The sequence below is a fragment of the Rhea americana genome, unplaced genomic scaffold, assembly GCF_003343005.1.
Source record: "Rhea americana isolate MKP2758 unplaced genomic scaffold, rheAme1 scaffold_108, whole genome shotgun sequence".
NCBI classification, from domain to species: domain Eukaryota; kingdom Metazoa; phylum Chordata; class Aves; order Rheiformes; family Rheidae; genus Rhea; species Rhea americana.
The window spans coordinates 2,327,334-2,344,931 of NW_028185128.1; the positions used below are offsets into that span (position 1 = coordinate 2,327,334).

Below are 17,598 nucleotides of genomic sequence, written 5' to 3' on the forward strand. Positions count from 1 at the left end.
GTGGCCTTGCCTTGAAGGCTGGGGTCCTGTGTTGTTTTGTAATGGTCTTTGGCTTCACAGATAACTGTGTGCCATACCAAGGTATGCTCTTCAAGCCTTGTAGAAGTATATCTGTCATCTGTTGAAAAGATTATTCTTCTCAGCAAACATATATTTGCTAGCTTTTGGCAAAGTRCTGTATGTGAGTAAGTACTTTGAAACATAAAACTGGATTGCTCTTCATCCATTTGCAAGTTGCATCCCTCTTACCATGAATTCTATTTTGGAAATATTGGAAGAAATAAGTTGGTTAGATATGACCTAGAGTTTATGAAATGACTGTAAATTTAGGACTTGAGGGATCAGGCTGATCTTTTCTGAACTGTTGCGAGTGGAATGCTGAACGATGTTGCTGTTGGTGCTTTTACAGGAAATAGAACAAAAATTCCAGTGATTCAGAACTGGATTTTTTTAAAGCTGTACTCAAAACTCAAATATTTAAATGATTGAAATGAAAGTTAAGCTTTTTCCATTAATATATACAGTGATTCAAGGTTGGTGTTTTGTTTTGTTTTTTTTTCTTTTTAACTACATAGTAGGTAATCTCCATTGGATAAGTATACGCTTTCTGTATCCAACAGGAAAAATGCTGGTGGATGCTCTAAGATTTCTTGAACCCTGCTTAACAAACTAATTGTATCCCGCATATTTAAATGCAACTGTGAGAGAGAAAGCAATCAGATTCACAATTGGGTAAGATTTTTTGGTAACTTCTTATTTCAATCAGAAGTTTCAGTGTAATGATTGTTTCAGTTTGACCCTCTCTTAGGAATGCTTATCAAAAAAATTACTATGATAATTAATGCTGTCTCTAGCAGAAGTTTTTGCAGACCTATCTAATAATTACAACTCTAAGTAAAGTTAGGAACTTTTTTTATTATTAATAAACTCTATACACCTGCCCAGCAAGCTCATACAAAAAGGTATTCCAGACAGAATACAGATGTTCTTTCTAGCTATATTATGCTATCTTTGGATTTCCTTAATCGGTAGTAGTCAGGTTGTAGTCAACCAAGTGAAGTTACTTGGCATAATTAATATTGTGATCTGTGTTGTGCATACGTGATATCTTGGTATTCTTGGAACTTTGTATGTTGTTGAATGAAAGGGATCTCTAAAGATTTTGTTGCTGTTTGCCTGGATGTAGTTAGGGGTTTTTTGGATGTGTGTTTTAGGTATTTTTTTGGTGGCAAGAAATCAGGTATAAGTTAGGGTAATGTGCTAAATAGCTTTATCTATGTTAATAAAGTTATACCTGGCTGCAGAATTATATGAAAAAGATTTTCTTGATTAAAATCTATATTATATTCTTAGACAAATGCTCTGTATAATACATTTTCCATATTGCTATAAAACTGATATCTCTTCTATTCTGACTGTAGATGAAGATCGAATTTCACTCTCTTTAAGGATGAGTGGTTTAAAAATCGTACAAATCCTGGTTTTATACTATGGGTGGAATTTAAATTTTCCTTTATTTAAAAATCAATGTTTCAGAATGGATGTGACATTTGTACTCTCATTAGTGTTTAAAACAGTGTTAATTCAGAAACATCTAATGGCAGTAGGAAAAAAAGAGATCTCTGCTGGTTACATGTAGTAGATTCTAATGCTTTAAAAAAAAGAGAGAGAGAGAGAAAAAGAAAGCCTGCATCTGTATTAGCCATTGTATTGTTACACTTTCTAGAATTTACCTCCCCCCCCTCCAAAAAAAAAAAAAAAAAACCCAAACTATTATATATGCTCAATTCTTTTACAGTTTTCTTAGGTTAGTATTTGAATTTTTATCCAAGTAACCTTAAGCTTATTCCACAATTAATGAAATCTGGTGTTACATGTATGCTGACTAGTTGGTCTGCTGGGGCTGGCAATGGAGAAGGCAGAGTTCCACCTGCTTTTCCCCTTATTAAAGGCACTAATTTGAGTCTCTTTTGTCTGCGCAGCTGCTAGCTTTCACAAAACTTGTAGAGGCATTTTTATCTTTGAGATTTTTACACCTCCTTTAACATGTGTTTGGTAATGGTCAGTATATTCAAATAGTTACTAAAAGGATAAATAGAACATGTAAATATTTCTTTAAGAAACCTTACATAGTTAGACGGAAAAGAATTTTTTGTGACTTTAGACTTCTGAATCAACTGTTCACGTGTGGGTAAGATACAGGGATATATCTATTTTTTCATGACTTTTTTCTTTTTAAGAGAAGTAGAGTTGCCTTTGAAGAGATTAGATTTCAGTTTTGTCTAACCACTTTCGGGTACTTACTTCAGAGCTCTCCGTTTTTACAGATCCTTTTACACTGTCTTTTTTTGCCTACCAGGAAGTAGATCAGAAGTAATAAAAAAGCTAATGGAGAAGCATAAGGATACTGATGGTGATATCAAATTTAACAGATTACTGTTTTTGAGGATTTTCTTTAACATTTAAATGTTACTCCAGACTGTAATTTGGCAGTTTATATTGTGCATATATGTATAGTCATATTTAATTTGCTTTTCAAAAGACACAAATCTTGAGCAGTTATGTTTTTTTTCAGTCCTATACCTTTAGTAAAATTTGAACTCATCAAGTAATTTCAGCAAGGGGAAAATTAGCCMCAGGACAAGGTCTCAAACACCTTAAGTTTAATAATAGCTCTGTTAAAATAGATGGTTTCACTGAATAAAAAGATCTCTTTTGCAGAAAGTTTGGATAAACTCAGAAGTTGCTTGCAATTTGGTCTGCCAGTTGACCAGCAAACATTTGTCTGCTGGGTAAGAATTAGATATGATGTGTGCTACGTCTTTTTAGGGAGAAGTTAGAGGACATGAGAGGTTAAGTATATTGTGGCTAGTGCTCGGAAAAGAGGGGTAAGATAATAGGCATTTGGGATAGAGGTGGAATGCGATTACTTGCAACATGGGGGCATGGCAGAAACGGAATGCAAATCTATGGGAAATAGGGCTTTATTAGTTCTGCTATTTATAGGACAATTCCTTTAAGAAAATAGTTAGCAGCAGCTGCTGGTTTTGGTTTACTAAATAGAAATGGTGTTACAGTAGATTGTTGAGAAGATGAAGATCACRCAGGAACCCAAGTGAGATATGTAAGGTAGCTAAGCAGGCTGCTGGGCTGCTAGGATCATGTTTTAACAGTGCCTAATTTCCAAACAGTGGTAGAAACTCTTGAGGGGTGGGGCTGTTGTTAGATGGTAGGTGGTACAGAGCCTCTTCTGCTGTGTCTGCATGTGTTTGTATAGTTGTATGAAACAGATCCCACCAAAAAACAGTCTGGTTCAACATGTAATTGCCCAACCACCTATGTGCATATATGTGCACTGTGCATGTAGCAGAATGGGTGAAGAATGTGCATGAGTAAGGGGGGAGTTGTTTAAGCCGGATAAGAAATGCGTATTTCTTTCAAAATACTTTAAGTCAAAAGCCTTGTTTTACTGTTGCATTTTGTTTTGGAATTTCTTTTGATTAACTTGAGTTAGATGTTTGAGTGTCTTGCACTTACAGTACAATTCAGTCATGCCTCTGTGGGCACTTGCATACAATGATCTATTTGATGTTCTCCAGGTCTAATAAATAAGCCATATAAACCTGAAATAGTTTACTTTTTAATATGCTTTCAAGTAAAGATTTTTATATATGTGTGTGTGCATGTGTGTATTTCATTGGTTCTTGAAATAAGTATTTATATAGTATWCCTCTATCTTATAGATAATGCTAGGAGAAATGGATGAGAACCCCCTCGAATATGTGAAATATACTGCAGCAAATAGAACTGAAGTTTTGTTGTTAGAAGTGCATCTTTTGTTTAGTGGGCAAGAAGGTGCTTTGTTGTTATTAGGTGTGCTTATAGATGACTTAGACAAAGTTGAAGCATTGAGTTTAAGGGTAATTAGGAAAACCTWTGGAGGCTTTTAAAGTGCATTTTCAATGGAAATTGCTTTGTAAGAGGGTTTTTTTTTAAGGCAACTTGTTTGTTGATGCGTCTATTTGTTTATCATTTTTTATCAGTATATTTTCATAACATTTATGTTTCAGCAGTTAACAGAAATACAATAGGCTTCATGTTATCATTATGTGATTCACATATTGTGTGCTTCACATTGTCTTGTGAAGCTGCTTCCGTTAAAATTTTAGTGCCTCATTTTTGCCATTTTTTTAGAAGTATTGCTCTGGTCTTTGATAAACAGGGATAAGATCTTTTTTGCCTCAAACTGTATATTTTAAGATGTTTTGCCTGAAAAATTGCCAATACCAAATTATTAATTTTTATTTATGTTTTGGTATTGGCTAGAGAACTTGAGTTGGATTAGGCCCTGTTGTACAAGGCACTGTGTAAATATTTATTTAATAAGTCAGTCTCAGAAGGGTTTGCAGTACCATGAATAATAAAATGTTTTCCAAGATACATGTATTGAGCTAGACAAAGATATTAAGCAGACCAAGTATTTGTGTTATCTTTTATAGATTATGCTTGTTAGTTCTTCAGTCACCTTGAACTTTGTCTGTTTTGATTAAAATTGTTTGCTTACTGCAGTATTGTCTTTAATAGCTGTAATTCGACCATTTTGACACGACTTATGTGARTCATTCAGACTAATCTTGAGAATTATGAAAGTACATGAATTAGAACCTCACTAGCCTATGTTTATTGGTAATTGTTTAGGGTAGAGGTAAGTCAAGAAATCAGTTATGATAGAGGTAAGTCAAGAAGTTGAGAAAAGAGGGCAAGAGACCTGCATGGATGAACAAGGAGCTTCTGGCAAAACTCAAACAGAAGAAGGAAGTGCACAGAAGGTGGAAGGAGGGACAGGCCTCTTGGGACAAATACGGAGGCATCGTCTGAGTATGCAGGGATGGGACTAGGAAAGCCAAGGCCCATTTGGAGTTTAATCTAGCAGGGGATGTCAAGACAGCAAGAAGGGCTTCTTTAAATACATCAGCAACAAAAGGAAGACTATGGAAAACATGAGCCTGCTGCTGAGTGTGGCAGGGGCCCTGGTGATGAAGCATACAGAGTACACAGAGATACTAAATGCCTTATGTGCTTCAATCTTTACTGCTAAGACCAGCCCCCACGAATTCCAGACCCTGGAGACCAGGGAGAAAGCTGAAGAAAGGAAGACTTTCGTGTGGTGGAGGAGGATTGAGTAAGAGATCATTTACGCAAACCTGACGTCCACAAGTCCTTGGATACCCATGAGTGCTGAGGGAGCTGGTGGATATCCTTGCAAGGCCACTCTCCATCATTGAAAGGTCATGCAGATCAGGAAAGGTGCCTGAGGACTGGAAGAAAGCTAATGGCACTGCAGACTTCAGAAAGGACAAAGAGGACCTCAAGAACTATGGGCTAGTCAGCCTCACCTCAGTCCCCAGAAAGATGAGGGAACAGCTTGTCCTGGATGCCTTTTCTAAGCATATGGAGGAAAAGATGATGATCAGGAGTAGTCAGCATGAGCTCACAAAGGGGAAATCATGCTTAACCAATCTGATGGACTTCTGTGGCTGGGTAGATGAAGGGAGAGCAGTGGAGGTTGTCTGCCTTTACTTCATCAGGGCTTTCGCCACTGTCTCCCATAACATCCTCATAGGCAAGCTCAGGAAGTGAAGGCTAGATGAGTGGACAGTGAGGTGGATTTGAGAACTGGCTGAAAGGCAAAGTTCAGAAGGTTGTGCTCAGTGACACGAAGTTTGTTTGGAGGCCTGTCACTAGTGATGTCTCCCAGGGGTCAGTGCTGGGTCTGATATTGTTTAACTTATTCATCAATGACCTGGATGAAGGAACAGAGTGTACTCCCAGCAAATTGACAGACGATACAGAACTGGGAGGAGCGGCTGATACACCAGAGGGCTGTGCTACCATTCAGATGGATGCCAGCAGACTGGAGAGTTGGGTGGAGAGGAACCTCATGAAGCTCAACAGAGGCAAGTGCAGGGTCTTGCACCTAGGAAGGAATGACTTCATGCAGCAGTGCAGACTAGGGGCTGACCTGCTAGAAAGCAGCTCTGCAGAGAAGGACCTGGGAGTCCTGGCGGACAAGCTGACTGTGAGCCAGCAATGTGCCTTTGTGGCCAAGAAGGCCAATGGTATCCTGGGGTGCATTAGGAAGAGTGTTGCTGGTCGAGGGAGGTGATCCTGCCCTCTACTCAGCCCTGGTGAGGCCGCATCTGGAGTACTGTGTCCAATTCTGTGCTCCGCAATACAAGAGAGATGAATCTACTGGAGTGAGTCCAGTAGAGAGCTACAAAGATAATGAAGGACGTGGAGCCTCTCATGAGAAAAGGCTGTGATAGCTGGGACTTTTCAACCTGGAGAAGACTGAGGGGGAATCTTATCAATGTGTATAAGTATCTAAAGGGAGGATGTGAAGAGGATGGGGCCATTCTCCTTTCTGTGGTGCCCAGCTATAGGACGAGAGACAACAGGCACAAACTGAAACACAGGAAGTTCCATCTGAATATGAGAAAACTTATTTATTGTGAGGGTGACAGAGCCCTGGAGGAGGTTGCGCGGAGAGGTTGTGGAGTCTTCATCCTTGGAGATACTCAAAAGCCATCTGGATGTGATCCTGGGCAATGTGCTCCAGGTGACCCTGCAGGAGCATGGCAGCTGGACCAGATGATCTCCAGAGGTCCCTTCCAACCTCAACAATTCTGTGATTCTGCAAGTCAATCAAAGTTGGCAAGTCTGTTTATGTCTATGGTAGTAGCTCATATCCGTGATTTGACAGTCAGAACTTCAGCTGGAATGAGACCTTTCTTGTAAAATTAGTTGAATACAATAAAAAAAAATCTGACTGCTAGCAATTTTAAAGCAATATTATCTATATTCTTATATCTGAGTTAGGCCTGTAATGTATACATTCACATTTACATGCACTAAAGAGTTAATTCTTGCTTTTCTGCAAAAAAGTACATTTTGGTTTTTCATTTTGGTATTTCTTTCCCAGGCGTAAGGAAGTACAGTACTTGTAGGGTTCGCTTCCACAGTTTCTGATGAAGGAGAATAAAATAATTTGTAAACAGCAAGAAAGAACCATCACTTGGACGGGGGAAACTTATGTTTTCCCCAGCCTCTTGTTTCTGGCAGGTGATATGTCAGGCAGCAAGGTTCAGAGAAAATACCCGTTATTTGTTTCTTTTTTCCACATGAGGTTGAAAACCCCTGTGGTTTCCAGGCTGAAAGGAAGACATCAGTTCTCCCAGTAGTACTTTCATTTCTTGCAGCAACTCTGGTAGTTGTCAGATCCTTTTATGCTCTGATTTAGTTCACTGATGTGACAAAACCACTTTTTTTTTTCCCCCCTTAACCTGAGAACAAACAGAAGTAGTGTCTGCGGCTTTTTTGTGCAAACACAGGGAGGTAATATTCTGAATAGAAAGCRTATCTTACAGAAGTCTATAGTACCCCTGCTTTAAAGTCTTTGGGGGCTTTAGTGTGGGGAAAGCAAGATTAATTAGCAGCTGAGGAATGACGCTTGATCAGTTTCTTGGATCCTATTGATGGCTCTGAGTAGCATTGTAATAAATGATTGTTTCTATCCTCATACGGATTACCAAGGACTTTTAAATAAGTACTGGGGATCGGTATGCAACTTGCAGTTCAAAGAATGACCAGTGGGATGCTGGTGAAAGAATGCTTGCTCGGCAGCAGGTAGAAATGTGAAGCAGAGTGAAGTGGCACATTTAGAGTGCAGTTTCATGCATCTGAGCCAGTCTGGTAGCTTGCTGTGACTGAAAGGGAAAGATTTCACTGTTTCTTTCACTGTCATGAGCTCATCTCTGCCAACTTGTCTCATCTGTATGTGAGTTAGTTCAGTTTATGAACTGGGTAGAAAACTAATCAAAAAAGTGCGTTATTGTTTCCATTTGTGAGGTGATCTCATCAAGGAGACTGCCTCCTTCTGGATGCTGGATAGTCATTAGATCAGTTCAGCATTTTCATATAACTGTACACAGGTTGATGTTTCACACTTCTGCAGCAATGCTGGCATGTGGATTTGCCATTCTTTCCTCTTAGTTTGCTCATTTGGCTTGTAGTATGATCCCACAAGTAGATTTTTTTTCAATACCACTGAGGTATAGCAAAGTAGAGGAAGGGATAAGAATTCTTTAAGCTGATATTGCTGAGGAAAGCCCATGAAGGTGTAGATCTACAGGTATAGTTATGATAGATAAGTGGTAATTCCAGCAAGAATTTGTCTTCCAACCTATCAGTGCAGCTGTTTACAGAGTCACCAGCTGAATCACTTAAATGATGCACATTAAGAGTTAGCCCTTCAAAAAGTAGGACAGGAACTAGCTGAACTGGCTTCTCTAGCAAAGCCTATGTATGTGGGTTCTGACATGCTGTCGGAAATCTTCACTACTGGCATACGTTGGTGAAAGATGGTAGCAGTGATTTCTTTCTTTTTTTTTCTTTTCCTGTTATCTGGAGATAATCAAGGCATCTCAGATGCTTTAAACAGGCATACCATTAGTGAGATATAAGATTTGATGCCTGTAAGAATCAAAAAGGTCTTCTCTTTCTCAGTAAGAATGGCTAGAAGGTTTTTTCTTTTAATCTCTAAATGTAGCAGCCCAGTTTTGCACTGCAGTAGGAAATTCTGGTTTCATTGAAACTGGTGAAAAGCTGGCTAATAGACAAGCCAAACAGCTGGGAGGTGGGTAAATTATAGAAAGAGGGAAAGGTTGAGATAATGATTTAGAAAAGAGATGCATCATCAAGTATGAGGAAAGATGTGATTGAAATGATTTAAAAATGGGTGTTTTGTAAAGATACTCCCATTTCACCAGCATACTACAAAGGATTATTATTTGAGCTGGACGAGATTTAGTTTTTTGTAACCTTTAATGATTATGACAGGAAACTGGTGAATCTATTAAATTATCATATAATGTGATATTCAGCCATATTAGTGAATGTGAAGCTTCACTTAAAAGTGAGTAAATTAAAATTAGTGTGTAGATACTTTCTTTAAATTGCAGATTTTTGGATGGACTTCAAAACAAAGCAGAGTAGTTACTAGTTTGGTCACTGTGTTCAGATTCTGGGCTGACAGGTACTGAACAACTTTTTCAAACTGAAGCTTAAAGTAAATGCACATTTGTGTACAAAATACTGTGAGAAGCACAACTGTTTAGGATTAAGCCTTACCTAGGTGCTGAAGTTGACATTACCTCCTAGTTTTTAATGTTTTTATCATTCTTTTGTTTCATTTTGTTGTAGATTTTAGTTACTCTCTGTCACAGGGAATTTCCTTGTATCTTGAAGTCAAAGTATCACCTAATGGTGTTAGCAGAGTTGATGGAGCTACAGGCTTCCTTCCTGTTGAAACTGGCCAAAAGAACAGGCCAAACTGTAGCTTGTGTTTCTTCAGTGTAGAGCCAATGGCAACTGTGGAATGTTTTTTCCACTCCCCATCAATGAGTAGGGAACTTCTTGCCAATGTAATGGGATCGAGACCTGCAGCTTGACTCAACATAATACAATTCACACTAGGAAACATATTTTAGCTAGAAAAATAGGCAGGATTATATTAGCATGATTTTTTTTTTTTCTGCTTAAAAGTTGTTTTCTGGTTTGAAGTCTTTAGGAATCTTGGAGCAAAATGATACTTCAGCTTTATCTGTGTGACTTCAAGCCACTGCCTGCCTGTGATAAGGGCAAGTCATCACCTTAGACTGTCATGTCGATGAATGTTGGAGAATGCCTACAGTGACTTTACAGACTGTCAAAAATTCACTGATTTCAAAAGCACTTTCACATTTTACGTTTAGAGTACAGCTTCTCTGTTTGTCTTAGTTGTGTTTTCTGGCCTATATGCATTGACCAGCTAGGATTTTAAGTTGATTTAACAGAAGCCTAGTATTGCATGTCTTCTGAACTTAAGACACTTTTGTCATCCTATCTGAATCTGTTGTGAGAATAAAACTATTTGTTATTGGAAAGGAATAATACTTATTGATTATTCATATATGGGGGAAAAATGTACTTTTATCATGAAATTAAAGCACAATTTTATTCATACTTATGTTCTTGCCAGCTTCTGTGAGAAGTCCACATCTGCATTTTTAAATTAGCCCTGCCCATAACCCACAGCTTAGTATTTTTACGGGGAAAGCATGAGAAAATTGGAATGGGTGAAAATTTGAATCCCTCTCAAATATAAGGTTAAGAATAATAGTTACAAATCTTTTACCACAACATGAAATTGTTCATTTGCTCTTCCAGAAGTTGTCTGCTTCTTCTAACAGGCCTTTTATCTGTGTTGTAAATACAAGAAGCTTATGTTTAAGTGCGAAGAACTATCCAGCCTAGCAGCCTTTCTTTTTCCCCATGGAGTTAAGTATTTCTTATCGCAGGACRGGGGGATCTCAGCTCTATCGGTAGTTTTCTGAAAATACCTGATATCTGGCTTTGTCAGTGGATAGAAGAATAAACTTAAACAGTGAGGCTAACAGTTTTTCTTGCTTCTATGTACTCCTGCTACTTTCAGCCTTTAACTCCTTTTGTAGATAAAGGTAAAATAAAAGATACTGTTATATCTTTAAAAAGATGTTTCTCAAAAAATTAAAAGATGAACGCTAAACACTGCTAATTTCATAATTAAAGTTGTAAGGCAATATAATATCCAGAAAGCACAGAGGAGAGTCAAAATCTGAGTAAGAAAATAAGTGTAAGTGATAAATGGTGCAGGATATTCTCTCATTTTTAGAATAATCTGCAAGTCAGTAACAAAATTTGCATCTTTTTAATAACTAGTGAAATATATTTTTGCTTTTGACATGTGTTGATAATGTTCAAAATGTGTATTCCTATACTAAGGAAGATTTGTTAGCTGTTGCTAGTTAGTGGTACATGTATGTATGTTTTAGAAATCCAGCAGCAAAATTTTCCTGAAAGTTTAGTCGGGGGGGGGGGGTTGTGTTGTTTTGTTTTGTGGGGGTCTTTTTGTTTCTTTAATGATGATTTATTTCTACATTTTCCCTCTGCCCTCCTGCCCATAGTTTGCAAGGAAGTGCTTAGAGCAGGAGAAAAGACAGGTATGGAATCTTGGTTCCAGTGTTCTGGATTTTTTAAAAATGATGTCTTAACAGTTCTTGGAGATCTAGATCTTATCCTCTAAAGAAAGTAAGGAAAAATAGTTGGGAGCCAGAGGTATAGCTGTTCAGAGATGTTTGTTGCTTTTCTCTCCTTATATCTAAAATATGCTCACTGAAGAAAAGCAACAGGAAAAAGCAAGAAGTTGTACCAGAGCTGCCGTGGCTCTTCCTGTTCGACTATTCTCCATCGGTGTTTGTTCCCTTGTCTTGGTATTATTTTTTTCCAGACGAGTGGGATTTTGTTTGTCCTCTATCCTACTACTAGGAAATCAGCAGAAAGTAAGTAGAAACTAGAAGCTTCCTCCCAAGTGGCATGGCACCAGTCTTAGTTCCCAAACTAATGTCCATTAGGACAAAACCAACAGGGAAGAAAGAGAAAACAGCTCCTAGTTTCCATGACCATCCTTCTCTAGCTCCCTTTTCCCTGGCAGCTATTACGTCAAAGTAGTCTTCTGTTCCATAGGACCTTCTGCCAGTGCAGTTTCAGTAGGTGAAGATAACCCTACTTAGACTAACAGCTCAAGTTTATATCTTAAAAGTATGGCAGCACAGCTGTAGGCCTCATGCTAATATGGGTCCCCTTCATTTTCAAGAGTCTTAATTCTCCTTCTAGCAGGAAAATGGACTTGCATTTTCACTCTTTTTTCTATTTCTTTGTTAAATAGTTGAGGATTTTTCTTTCCTACTGGTAGCTTCCCTCTTAGAAATTTGGTATGAGACTACTGAGACTTTTCCACCTGTTCTTGCTTTCCTGGCTGTCTCATCACAGCTGTTTCTAATTAGCTGCTTACAACTCAAGGAAGTAGTTTGTCCTTATTAACCCTTTCTGGGTTGTTCCTGTAGAATTTGTATTTCCCTTCCTTCCTCTTAACTGCCCTGGCCCACATTGCTCCTTCTTTATAACAACTGGCAGGCACTTATCCTGTGTAGTTGGGCCAGCAGTTTCACTTCCTAAATGCTTACTTTAGTGACAAGGTAATGTAAAATCACAAAAGTCTCTTTTGGTGTTAAGTATAACCTTGCCTCTCTCCCTCCCCCAAAATTAATCTCAGGAAAGCCAGGGGAGAGGGTATGATGTGTTAATCAATCTGAATGGGTTCTGCCACTTTCTCTGTTGGTCCTGGCGTTCCTCTGACTACAAAGCAAACTAGTTCAGAAAACTAAAGTAGCAGAAAATTGACCCTACTAATTCCATGCCTGTGCATGCATGAGTGCACACACATGCTCATACACCTGTGTCGCTCCCTGAACTGACTTGCTGCAGGACCAGATAAGTGTCAGTGTTGGCTCAGATCACAGGCAGGAGAGAGGGCCTGGAAGTAAGGGAACTGACTGGCAGTACTGAATTGTTTTGGAACAGCGTTCTCAGGGGTGRCTGCCATATCTAGCCTTACTCCCATTGAAACATGGTGAGTAAATGGTACATCAGTAAACAGAAAGTCAAATTTGTAAGTAGGATTAAAAATGTAATTTATTTTCTTACAGAGCCTGGCTTTGAATAGGTGTTTACCCAAATGCTAGATTTACCAATGACACCTCTCCTATGAAATTAGGAAATTATTTGAGTTTTGTAAAGAGAGGAAGAAGGAAAAATATTCAATAGCAACCCAGCAGTAAAGGTTTCTTGACCAGGAAAGAATAGCATGAGGGTTGCAAGCAAATTAGGCCTAAAATCACATGAAATAAATGGAGGTAACTCTCAAAGTGGGTCTTTTCAGGGTCCTTGAGCAGAAGTTGTCTTATAGTTGTTTGCTCTATAACTAGAAAACCAGAGGGAAGTTGGAGATCGTGGGCACTTAACAGCTTTGGTTATCTAATTTCATTCCCACTAGTTCAGTTGCAACAGGCCTTTCATTCTGCTCACGTCTCTTTCTGCGGGAAGTAGAACTTTTGTTCTCTTCAAGACCCAGGTGCCTGACAGTGGTCACAAGTGATCATTTTACTCTTTTTACTAACCAGTGGTGATAGACGATACTATCATATTATGAAAGACGAAAATTATGTTTTGGAAAATGAACAGTACGCTTTCAAGGAGGAGTGGGTGGATTTTTTTTGTTAACCTCCTGTTACCTGCTGAACTCTCAGCTGATCAAATAACCATGGAATAGGAGTTATCCATGACAGACTTCAGCATCCTGGAACTGTATGACAAAGTTTCACTGATCATGCCTGAATTTCTTCTCACATTGTACAGGATTTCATATACTAACACAACGCCCTTCCTCATCAACAAGTTCCTCAGTCATGGTGGCTCTTGCATGTGTATTGAGTTGGAGAAAGAGAAAATGCTGCCTGCTATGGGAAAGGAAGAGAGATTGCAGTCTGCTGTCCTCTCACCACAAGAGCACAGGGTATCAAGTGAGAAGAGGGTGGAATAGCAACTGGGCATGCAGTATGTGAGACACTGCATAGTATTTTTGAATAGGTGACTTAATTTTCTTATTAGATACATTTATATTTGTATTAGAATTGCTATGATAGTATGAGTATATTACGTATCACAGCTATCCATAGTGTATTTATCATTTCTAATAGATTCTGCCATTTTTATGTGGATGCTTCTAGTTGTTTTTATGCTGTCTTGAGGCTTGTGCTGCCACACCAGTTCTAAGTGTACATGGAAAAATATGCATGTGGCAAAATGGAAAAAGGAAAGAGTTTCATTCTGATTATAAGCCTAGCAAAGGAAGTTCAAGCATTTCTTCATAGTAACTGTAGTCATTTTTCAGTAAAGTATGGGTTAAATAAAGTATAGTAATGCACAAAAATTGAAGATATATTCTATTATTAGATCTTTGGACATTATCTCTTAAAGCATAGCGATCAAATACAAAATTAAGTTTTTAGCTTGGTCAGAAAGTGGTCTTTTTAAACAAGCTTCTGTTTTACAAAAGTTTCCCTYGTTCTTAAAATAACTGAGAACCATTTGCCTTCATTAGAACAACTCTGCTTTTACTTCTCTGACATAAGAGAAACCTATGACTGGTTGCTTTAGTCAGTCTTCCTTAAACTTACAAAACACTTTCAGTCTCCTAAAAAGTTTAACTGTCGCGAAGCAATTGCTTTCTCTGACTTTTGCTTTTCAGTTTGATACAGCTTTAGACTGTGACACACATGATCACTTTGCATGTCATATTTTCATTAATGTATGATACATTTTATTATGCTGACAATATTTGCTTTTCTGGATTGAAATAGTATGAGTGCTTTTTAAGTAGTATATGTCTGAAATAGAGTATTTTAATTGAAGCTTCTTCATTTAAAGAAGCTTTCTTCAGCTTTCTTCTAGCAGAAAGAAATGTTGCATGTGAAAGGTGTAAAGGAGGAGATTAGGCTCAAAATTAGGTTCTCCAGATTTTCCAAAGAAACAAAAGGTTCGAAAGAAAGAAGATAATCCTAATGAACTGGTTTTAGATTAGACTTAAATAACTATTTTCTCTCTTTTAAGGTTATATCCTGATTCAAGGTGTTTTCTTGTCTTTTTAAATGACTTTTATCGGTATTCGAGCAAATAGCTAGAAAGGGACACAAGACTACAACAGTGTGGAGGGTCTTCTCTGAGAATCTGTTCCGAGACTTTTAATCCTGATTTACTAGTTATGATTTTGTTTTGTTTTTACTTGGTCCTTTTTTATTTCCTTGACAAACAAGGGACCTATGATGATTCTTGTTTATTTGTTCCTACATGTTAAATTCATCATCCAGATTGATTCAGGTAGCTGCTGAGGCAATTTTCTTTCTTTAACTAAATCACCTCTTTCTTGAACTGAGGGAATAAAATTTGAAATGTTGAAGMTTGCTGGAATTAAAGGAGGAGAGGCTGAGATTTAACTCTTAGAATCATGTTCATACCTTATGATATTTTGGAGTAGATAAGAGTTTGAGCAGATGAGCCAGTAAAATGAGCAGATGCCGATCCTGAGGAGAGCTGGGTCAGCAGCTCTCATAGAGCACGCTGGACTTCCTGTATTGGAGACCTTGGATTTTTAAGCAGTACTTAATAGGTTTCRTATCAATAAAATGTAAGTTAGAGGAATGCTGGGGAAGAGGCTAGAGGAAGAGGCTAGAGGAAGACTCTTCTAGTAGGCATTAACTCTACTGTTACTCTTCGAGAGTCTGCAATTTAAACCAAGTGTCTGCTATTTCAATTCTTTTTTCTTCCTGTGTTCTATGCCAAGGCTGAAAGGTCCATAAATTTTTCTTCCTTTTTTTTTTTTTTTTTTTTTTAAGGTTTTTTTTTTTTTTTTTTTTTTTTTTTTTTTTTTTTTTTTAAGGCTGCAGTTATGTAATACTGAGTATCTTACAGCTTGTTTCTGTTAGATGGAAGAAATGATGACTGGTTTTTATTTTCAGTTTTGTTGATTTACATGGCATGTATGCAAACTTTTGTTGTTTTTGTTGTTTATAGTGAACAAAGTAGAAATCATACAGTGTGAACAGCAGAAACCAAGAATATTGCATTTACAACTTAAATTTATGGGCCCCGTTGACTTTGGGGCCATGCTATTTGTTTCTGATGCACACCTTTCCCAGGCCTACAATAGTAGTCTTTAAACACTAAGAAAAATGTGGGGTGACATAGCTCTTATTAATGGTTGTTTCTCGGGAGCTTTTTTCCACATTCTTCCTTTCCTGGATGCCTGGTGAGGGAAGCCCTTCTTTCTTCTTTCATTATACCCTCTCTTAGCTTTGTCCTCCAGTCTATAGTAACGGGGCTGTTTTGAACAACATTTGTAGATCTTTGGTCTTTTTGATTGCAGCCAGTGGAACTTCTATTATGGTTTGAAAGTGAAACTTTTTGTGCTCTTCTTTAATTCTAGTAGAAGAGAAAGTGGGAAAAACGGATGCAGGGTAATTGAAGTGTTGGTTTTCTAGGTCARTCTTTTTTGAGGATTAAAAGGTTTTTAACTTTTTAATCTTCGGAATGGATGGACTTCTGGATGACATAAAAGGTAGAGGCAGAAGAGAAATGAAGATAAGACTGCGAGTGTGAGTCAAATTTCTTCCTTTCCGAGGCAGTCATTTCCTTGCTTCGGAAGAGGTGAAACAATGTCAGATAAAGTTGTCAGTTGGGTAGAACGTTGTTACCACTGAATGCGAAGCTAAAAGTCTTTGCTGTGTTTACAATTGGTTGATCTCCCAAGCTTCCAGGGGAGTTTTACTCTAACGCTGTCAGGCAGAAACCATGTGGAGCCTAGTGTCCTGCTACATACCTCAGAATTTTCAAAAATTTAGACTCTAATGCTTAATCTGCTCCATTAAAGAAAATAACTGCTACTTGTTATGAATGGAACAGATTGAGAGAGAAGAAGAAGAAATGACGCTAGTGAGAATTCCTTTATTTTCTTTTCTGAAGCCTTTCAGGAAAGCAAACATCACTTTTATGTTGTCACAACAAGCCCTTTTTTCATGATGGTTTCCTATTTTTAAAATGAGAACTATAAACAGTTCTAGTCAGCTTCATGCTGCTGATGATTTTGGATCAAGTATAATTGTTATAAAATTACATTTCTTGTTTTTATAGTTGTAAAATTATTCAGCTGTTAGATTAGATGCTCTGAAGATTTTTCATAACACAGTGCCAAAATGCAGGTCTGAGCAAAAATGCTGTACTTCTGGTGTGAAGCTTAAGACTGTTATTTCTGTAAATTACTAGATACCCATACAGCTCAGGTAACTTGGAAAGCTTTGTTTGAGGTAACCTCATAATATGAGTAACAGATTTCTGTCATGTTGGGGTAGAACTCTTCTGTGGATGCGTTTGTGGAATAGCTAGCACTTGGGACTAACTTCATTTTAGTCTCTTAAAATTTTATGCTCATTTGCAACTAAACCTTAATTCAAGTTTTAGGGAGATGAATGGAAAGATGCATTTGAGTTGGGAGGTTACTTTCTGTTCTCTTAGCAGACTTGGTATGTGCTAGCGAAATGACTAACAAAGGAGTAATTTGTCTCAACTCTTTGGAGATTCACTGGTAGTGTTGAATCAAATATGTAATCTTCATATTAAGTACTTAAGACTAGCTTAATCACAAAACGATGTAAGACAGAATTATACATGGTGCCTAAAATCATCGTAGAGTTTCTACTTTATGAATGGTTCAAGCATCTTTGAAGTATATATGAAAGTGGTAGACTTGAGAAACCAACTTTTCAGTGTTTTGGTCAGCAATATTAGTATAGTTAGATATTTGTTTAGGATAGTAGTAGTAATGGTCATTTTTTTTGTAACTAGCAGCATGCTATTTAGCTATTGGCTGCAAAGTTTTACAGTTGTTATTTTGTATAACTGGAAGATAACTGGGTGAAGTAATGTGAGACTACTGAGCTGATCTAACAGTTCCCTTCTATTAGCAGGGTTCCTAGATCCCCAGCCCCTACTCTTCTAAATATATGCTCCTATTAGCGTGCTTCTTAGGTCCCTCTATTATCCGATTCAGTTTGCTAGAAAAATACTACA

General features: G+C 37.7%; 1 protein-coding gene across 3 annotated transcripts in view; it reads left to right on the forward strand.

Moving 5' to 3' along the window:
* The window catches only part of TAB2 (TGF-beta activated kinase 1 (MAP3K7) binding protein 2), a 68,267-nt gene that overhangs the window by 2,244 nt on the left and 48,425 nt on the right, over positions 1-17,598 (forward strand). For 2 of the 3 annotated variants that reach the window (XM_085310650.1, XM_085310658.1), the window contains exon 2: positions 621-732. The exons of the other annotated variant lie outside the window; for it this stretch is intronic. The gene's annotated coding sequence lies outside the window, so the exon portion shown is untranslated. The remainder of the gene's footprint in view (positions 1-620; positions 733-17,598) is intronic. 3 annotated transcript variants of the gene reach the window in all.